The sequence below is a fragment of the Coturnix japonica genome, chromosome 4 (assembly GCF_001577835.2).
Source record: "Coturnix japonica isolate 7356 chromosome 4, Coturnix japonica 2.1, whole genome shotgun sequence".
Classification (NCBI taxonomy): domain Eukaryota; kingdom Metazoa; phylum Chordata; class Aves; order Galliformes; family Phasianidae; genus Coturnix; species Coturnix japonica.
The window spans coordinates 66,606,336-66,615,035 of NC_029519.1; positions in this window are offsets into that span (position 1 = coordinate 66,606,336).

An 8,700-nucleotide genomic window follows, 5' to 3' on the forward strand; every position below is an offset into this window, starting at 1 on the left:
TGAATTAAATTAAAATGGTCTCCACAGAGACAGGCTTAATAAAGAGGATGAAGTGATCAGCGGGAGCCTGGCTCGTTCACACGGGACCAGGATAGGGAAGTGGGGGAAATGAATGCTGTGGGCAGGCTGCCATGGGTGTGAGGGGCTGCGCTGGGGATTGGGGAGCTGGGCTCAGCATCGAGCTTCAGGGCAGAGCAGGAGCTGTGCTGCCTGTGCTGCTGGGTTAGTGCGCAGTGAGAAGATCCAGAGGGAGGATGGAACGGAACCGGTTGGTGGGGAAAAAGGGGTCAGGGTACAATTCCTCAGGGCTTAAACGGCATCTCACAGCCTCGCTCTGCCCTTCCTGCTCCCGGGGTGAAGCAACCACACACCTCCATTCTGCCTTTCCAAATGCGACACCGGTTCTGTCTCCTGTATTCTGTACTAGCAGTTGTTGCAGGCAGTGAATAATCTGCATATCCAGAATGTGCTGCAGCTGTGAGAAAGTCTCACGTGAGACGGGATGGCAGAACATCCCACCGGTAACTTCTGACGTGCGAGTTATCCCGGCCCTTGGTTTCCCCGCTCGCTCTTTCCTTACACCCCCTCTAGTGTTGCCGGCCGTGCACTGCAGCTGCTGCAGCGTTCCGCTGTTCTCTATAGAGGCTTTTTCCCTCTCCTTTCCTCCTCACCGCAGACCCAAGAGATCCCCGTGTTCGTAACGTAAGATCCCTACGCAGGTTTCTTAAATGCAGAGTGTATGGGGACCAAACCCTAAAGCTGACCCTTCCACATCTTTACTGTGGGGTCTCTTAAGATTAAATTTGACGTCATCAGCATTTACTTTGACACTGAAAAAAATGAATACAGATGTACCAACAGTGAATGCACGTTATTTCAAGCAGCCCTAGAGCACGACCCACTGACCGAGTCCCTAATGCAAGGCATTGCTCTTTTCCTGTCCCCTTCCTCCTCCGGCAGCGGCATCGTCCTGTCGCTAATTCCAGCCCGCACAGCCGCAGCGGGGCTGGAGCACCGTGATGGGACGCAATTGCTCCGGGGTCAGTGCTTTCCTTCGGGTATTGCATCTCTTTGTGAGTCAGCGGTCCTTGTGCGTCACTGACACCCCACCACGGGCTGAGCATCAGCTGCAGGTCGGCTCCTGTTCACCCGTACCACCTTCCCCTTTATGCAGTTGCCACTGAAGCTTCAGGAGCTGCTCGGACTCGCATTGCAAACATTCACCGAGGGCTGTGATGCAGTGTGACAGGACAAGGAGGGGGCTTAGATTCTGTAGGATGTGTTGAGGCAGAAGGGCCGGGTCTTTAGGAAATATTACTTCTCGGAAAGGGTAGTCAGGCACTGGAATGCACTGCCCAGGGAGGTGGTGGAGTCACTGACCATGGGAGTGTTCAAGAAACGTTTGGATGTTGTGTTGAGGAATATGATTTAGCTGGGAAGTATTGGTAAGGGTTGCATTAGATGATCTTCTAGGTCTTTTCCAACCTTGATAATTCTGTGATTGTGTCTTGGAATGAGAGATTTCTGTGGCCATCGCCTTATTCCAGTTTTGCTGCTCCAGTGAAATGTGCTGGTTGCCGTTTGGTGCAAAGCAAGGAAAGCAGGTAGCAGGAATTTAATGTAAGTAAGCACTGGAAGTACATCTTCTAAGCGCTGGGATATATCAATGTGAGATCAGGGAGAATAAAAAGAACATGCGCTTCTAAATAAAGGAAGGGAATAGTAATGACAGAACTTGGAGTGTGTGTTTAATTGCTCTATAGACAAAGTATCTAAAAGCATTTCCAAGGTCACTCAGAGAATGCAATCCACATCATTTTCCCTTTCCGAGTCACCCTAGTTTATGCTTAATTAAACTATGCAAGCTCTGCACACTCTAGAAAATGCCCTTTTTATTACATTGTAGGCAATTTGCATTTCTGAAGGGCATTTGGGAACCGTGACATCATTGGGATGAAGGGCTTCTGGTAGCGTTGCTCCCATCTTTATCCACTTACAATTGTTGACTTTTATTCTGAAGTCCGTTTCTATTTCCTGCCTGGACATCAGCTCTAGATTGTACACGAACTCTCATTTTCTGACTTTAGTGGCTGTTTCAGTTCTTCTGACTCAGCAGATCCAGGGCAATGACTGATCCCCAGCTGCAGGTGTGCCCTGCCAATTACTGCTCCATTTTCTTCTGGTGAATGAGAGGGTGGTGGGTCATGAAATACTCATCACCCACGGCTGTTGGGGTCAGTGTGGGGCTGGCAGGTGGAAGGAAGCAGCAGTTTTGCTCACTGTGTGCTGATTACTCTCTTCCATTTCTTTCTCTTCTGGTTTTGCCAGCGTGCCACGTGGTTTTGCCAGAGTTTAATAGAAAGCAAAGTGCCAACGAGGACAGGATGGTGGAGATTTACTTGGGATGCTTCTCAGAGCAAGCTAAAATTAGAAAGGGAAAATAGAAGTTAAACCATCAAATCTGCTTAATGGTATCTGTCTACTTTTTGTTTCCAAACAGACCTGGGGGTCTTCTTGGATCCCAGCTCCTGCTGACAGCATTTTCTGACTCTGTTTTCTACCATTAGTGTCTGGGGAGATGATAGGACTTTAATTTTGGAAGAAGGCTCTTTGCAATTATCTGCACCTCTGTCACCTGGGGATCTGATTATGTTGCTGGGGTTGCACCTTGAAATCATTGCAATTAAGACTTAATGAAGTGAGTAACTACTGAGTCCTGCAGTTACTCCCCATCAACATACTGCATGTGTCTCCATCACATGAAGAGCTGCCACCTGGTTTTTATGATGTTTAAGAAATGAGCCTCTTGCTTGAAGTTTGTTCTGCAGAAACCTGAAGTGTTGGGTTTCTATGAGCTGCTTTTCTTCCCCATCTCTGTGCAGACCTGGTGAGCTTAGAGCAAGCTGCTGCCTGGAATGGGTGTGGGTTGGAGGGAGTGGGGGAGAATAAAAGGGTAGAAAAACCTTTACTGTTTTAATCTGGAAAGCATTCTTGAATAAACAAGGAAATGCTGTGTGACAGCACTGTGGAGAGGGCTCTGCTTATGTTTAAGCTGAATTCCAACACATAGGTGTCTAATGCAGCTGAGCAAGTCTGTTCTATGGCCCCGGGAGCCCATGGGAAGCATGGGGCAGGAGCCTGTTCTCTCTTGGGGTTGTTCTCATACATTCAGGAATGCTGCTGGACTCAATACTCCAGATGTTTTTCTAACAAAGATGTTCAAAGAGACACAATGACATGGAAAAGCCTCAGGTTTATGGGGACAGTGGGACAGGCAAGGTTTGATGGGGCTGCCCTCTGGTAGGACAGCACTCAGTGGGCAGAAGACCAGGGCTCCTGCTGCCAGTGTCTGCTTGGTTTATCCTGGTGTGCATTAAGGATGTACCTGACCAGCGTCAAGAGAACAGAGTTAATTGGCACTTGAATGCCTTTTAGTCACTGCTGGCTTAAAATTGAGTACACTTAGTTGCAAATACAATTCCTGATCTCGTGCTGCCTTGCTACTAACAAACAGTGATTTGTTCCTTTTCTCAGATATGAATCAGATTTTGGGGTAGAATGAGTGGTAACAGAGAATTTACATCCACTCAGTTTCCTTTGTTTCTTCTTTGCCCCCAGTTTATTTGCCTGCCTTTCTAATTTGTTGAAGGTTACATCTGAATCATTAGGCTTTAAGAACCATGTGCCATTTTAGCTGAGAGCACCTGGTGTTTTTTCATATGTTCAAGTCCTTCCTGTGGAAGGTGAGCAAGAAAGAAATATACTGCTTAAAGCAACTTGCATTGGAAATCCAGCCATTCTAAGACTATTTAGCTCCCTGTTCCTCTTATTCTCCTCAAGACACATACAGATGAAATCAATTCCTTGTCATTTGCGGTGACAAACTGTTCCTAAGTATAGACTTAGCTTGGTGACCTTGTGGTGAATGTCAACAGTCAGTTAAGTCACTGCTTAGCACTGACACTGGAGCTATTTAGGAAGTAATGAGTTGGCACAGCATACTAACTTCTGGAATAACTGGGAGCTAATGTCTGCTGCCTGACCCACGCACTTGTATAATTTAGGGAAGAGAGTGACTCACTCCTACTGCTTCCAACTGCACCCAAGGCATTAAGTTTGTCTTCACTGAAAACAACTCGGGTTGATCCATGCATTTTTTCACCTTCAATTGTCTGTGCTAATAACTAGTTCAGGATCTTCTCTTTCAACCCAAGACCAGCTCTCTGTAGGTATCTGCTTGCACTGTGGTGCTAAGGTAAATTCTGTGCAATTATCTAGTTAGGACAATGTTGGCTGAATGGGTTTTTGCAACACTTTGATATGAAGTAGGCCATGAACTCCTGCCGGGGTATCTCCAGTGGATGGGTGAAAGAGAATATTTACTGGGTCCCCTTATTTGTAAGAGCCTGGGTAGTAGGAAAACCCAAATCTCTCTGTGCCAAGGGGAGTCCTGAGGCTTCCTATGGCCTACTCTTTTGCAGTGTAACCTTGAGCAGTGCTTGGGTATATCAACTGTGTATGCATTCTGGTGGCCATCCAATTACAGGTGCTTCCTCCAGTAAGCATCACACCTGCAAAACTCAGCTTTATTTAAATTATTATTTATTTCCTGTTTTGTATTCTCAAATCAATACCAGTCCTCCAACTGGTTCCCCTCTAAACCCAAAAGTATTCTCACAAGTATACAGCTATGGTGTGAGGCAACTTCTAAGCAAGAAAGACAAGACTGCCTCTTTCACTGAGACTGTTTTTCAGTGTCATTGAATTTGAATTCTCTCAGGTTAAAAATATTTCCTGAAGAATCTGTTATTGGATACATCAGATTGCACAAGTGTGTGAAAACCAAAAGCAAAATGATTATGAAAGGGTCCTGTTTTTTGGTGTTTTTTTTTTTTTGTTGGTTGGTTGTTGTTAGTTTCTTCTCTCTCTGAAGCCTTTTGTGCTGATACTGATGGTATGTCAAGCACAAAAGAAACATCTCAGTCTCAGAAGTTGCAAGAGAACAGAATATCTAAAGAAATGGCAAAAAATAGGAGTAAATGAAAGATCTTTTCAATAATGTGCAAGGTTACAGAAAACAGGGATGTGTGTGAACCTTCCAGAGCTGAACACAAAGCAATGAGATCTTATTTACTTTAACAGAGGAGCTTTCTTTTGTCTTTTTTGTATTTAACTCCATATTATTTGCATTGTCTCCCATGGCAACAAATTCAATCCTTTGAAAATATATTTGTCTTTTGCTAGTAATATCTATTACAATAAAACAAAAATTCATTGTCAGGAGCTGTGCAGGAGGCAAGTATGGAAATTCAAGACAGGTAAGAAGAGTCTTATACCATGTGTTCAGCATAATGAACTACATAACTTCTTGCCTTTGGTCTTTCAATCCTCAGGTCAGAATGCTCTTGAAGTATTGCCAAGATAACATACTCCTTTTGCACGGACCAGAGATTGCTTAGTAGTGACCTCTCTGCCCATCGAAAGGCTGAACTGAAAAAAGACCGTGCACCTCTAGGGAGTTCTGCCTTGTCCTGCCTGGCTGCCTACTGAGAAAGACCATGCAGGTAGCAGTTGCCAGCAGGTCCTTCGATGCCTTTCAATAAATAGTAAGACAGAACAACTTCAGTTGCTGCAACTTTGGTTTGGGCTATGTTTTGCAGATGGATAAGTGAAATGCCAGGAGTACCATGTTCATTTGGTGTAATTGCAGCGCTGCTAGGTAATATGAGGAAGAGGAGAGCAGGGAGGTTTGCCCTTTGCACAGCAGTAGGTGGTAGTAGCAAGTGCTTCACAGTACGCCTGGACTGGTGGATCTTCCACTTTGTTGGGCTGGGCATCACTGCACCTCTCCTTGTTGAGGTGGGCTATCAGGCTTCAGTGGTTATGGTTTTGGTGTCTTTGCCAGAAGCTTTCGCAATGAAGTTCTCCCTTTTCTTCTGACTCACTCTGGGATGAAAAGGCTACTTCAAAGATAGCAGTCCACCTGCCCTTAGTTACTCCACTGACACCTGAAGTTTGTGGTAAATGATGTGGGGCTGTGAGTAGCTCTGGAATGGGAAAAGGGAAACCAAGTTGGGCAGAGTGAGCTTCAGTGCGTGCTCTTCTGTTTAAATTCTTGACAAAGAGCATCACTGAAGTATAGGCTGAGAGTGACTTGTCTCCCTTGAGTACATTCAGTTTTCTGTGGGCTCAGGATGCAGACTGAAACTATTCTTATTACTCATTAGTTAGCATAAAGTGCTCAAAGCTTTAACCATCCGATAGCAAGGTGGTGTATTTAAATATTTTCTATATTTAATTAAATATTTAGTAGAAATGAGTAAAAATGAGAGAAATCCACCTATAATTTATATTGGATGGAAATCTGAGGTATTCCTATGGTAAGAGTTAAGAAGATATTTTCAGAAGTCTTTATGTCTTTGTCATAGGGATTACTTCCAGGTTGGTGAAGCAGAACAAAACTGCTGGTCTGGAATCATCCCTGGGGCTGAAGCCCTCCAACCACCATGAAGTGGTCACATTCAGACGGGGCCAGTCCCAGGTCTGTTCCCATTCCCAACCTCACTCTGAGCTGCCCCAGCATTTTTCAGCAGCAAGTCCCATAGGCTCCTTCTGGTAAATGTGATTAATAGGTGGGATTGTGTAGCATCCTCCTCACAGCAGCCTTGTGTCACCAGGATGGTCTGATGGCTCCTTTCCAAACCACGCAGTGTGGAGCACGAGGGCTCAGGAAGCAGCTCACAGAATTCTCCTGATAAGCAGTGACGAAGGAAGCAGGGACATTAGTCACAAGGAGACCGGAGCTGTGACAGTGACAGCTGATGATGTACAGCAGCTGCATTTGGTCTGCAATCGGTTCAAGCTACATTTCAGATATTAAGTTGTCTTTGTGGGGTTTTAGTTTGTTTCAGCATAGCCAAATAAATGAAGTATTTTGCTCCTAGTTGTTGTGTGCCAGACTGAGAAAGTGTTCTCTTTCAAATCCCCAGTGTCCTGCTAAAGCCCCAGAACAAGCAGCAAGGATTAATTCCTCCCCAGATAAGATTCTTCTAAATCCTAACAGATAATTTGTTTGAAGTTTAATTTCAGTCTATTATTACACACATGGGCCTTATCTTCATTCAGAGTTGTTAGCAAAATTAAACAAGCCTCCTCAAACAGGAAAGGGAAGCACTGCAAGAGCCAAGGCAGCTGAGTGAAATGCAGTGCTAGTGGCACTATGGTTGGCATAGTGCTGACAAGCCAGGCCCTCAAGGAAGACCCATTTTGTTTTATTCTCCCATGTGACAGGAGTAGTCCTGTGATGCTTCAGCTACCTCTGCTGTGATCCGTGGTAGACTATGTATATCCTCTGGTTGCATTTCATCATGCATCAGAGGAAGATTTAGCAGCAGTGCACAGCTGGATGAAGAAAATAAGAGTAAGGCAATGTAGCTTCTCTTGTACAAGCATATAATGTACTCTGTACCAGTGGTCAGGCAAGGCTGAAGTCTGTCCCAGCTGCTTGCATGGTGAGTCCATTTCTCCTGCAGTGGGCTGGACTCTTCCTTTCAAGGCAGTGCAGTGTAGGAGCCTGGGGAGGTCATCTCCTCAATGCACCCTTCCATACAAAGGACTTGGGCCTAGTCTCAAGTTGTAGAAGAGTGTCTGGGTATATTAATGTTGTCCTGCAGACTGGGGGATGTTTAAGTGAGCACCTGGGCAGTGCTTATGCTATTTGACCTCATTAAATACTGTTCAGACCGGAACATTACTGGCCATGTTAGTGTTTGAAGCACAAATATTCTTCTCTTTGTAAAATGCCAGATTCTCAAAAGATAGTAACTCCAAAAGTCTCCCTTTCTCATTGCAGTCTGTATAAAAACTCCATAGAAGAAGGGGGACTGAGATCATTTCCAACCAGGCTGGGAAAAGCTCAGCGTTGCTGCTGTCTGCCTTTAAACCACTTCATTTCTTTCTGTCAAACCCGGCGCTTCTTCAGCATGGCTGGGATCACACGGGCTCCCCCTAGTGAGTACAGGACAAATTCCTCTGCATTAAAGCTGTGAAAGCTGCCTGAAGCTGGTCAACTTCAGCACAGAGAACTGAGGGTGTACTCATATTCTAAAGACAAGGAGCAATTAGAGTCCCTTTGCTTTTGCTGAATCCGACTGTTTTTCCCTATCTGCATTTTTCTAGTCATTTATTCATGATCTCTAACATCCAGCCATGGACATTTTGGCCTGTGCTAAGCCACCTACCTGCACAATGCGTAAGTAATGTTAAGACACAGTTATTTCTTAGGGTTGCTTTTCAATAATTTAATTTCTGAGTAGAATAATAAATGAAATCACTAATGTCTCATATTTCTCATAAATATGAAACATCCAGAGTACTTATACCACTGAAATGAAGACTAGTTAATCCTCATAAAGGCAGCCTTGAGGCACAGGAAACCCTGTATCTGAACACCAGCGTGATGCATCAATAGAAAACATTTAATTCAGCCATTACCTTCTGATAATGGAGAATTGACTGTATAATTTAATTTAGGGCAGCCTGCAAAAAAAAGTCGCAGAAAATATCTTCATTCTCCTTGCCTTGTAATGTGGGTATGTGTATTATTAGGTGGAACACAGAACAAGTTTTCTTCTGTGTTCAAGCATCATGTAGCTGAAGGGCAAGAGACAGAAGCTGATATAATGGACATTCAGGTTAGAT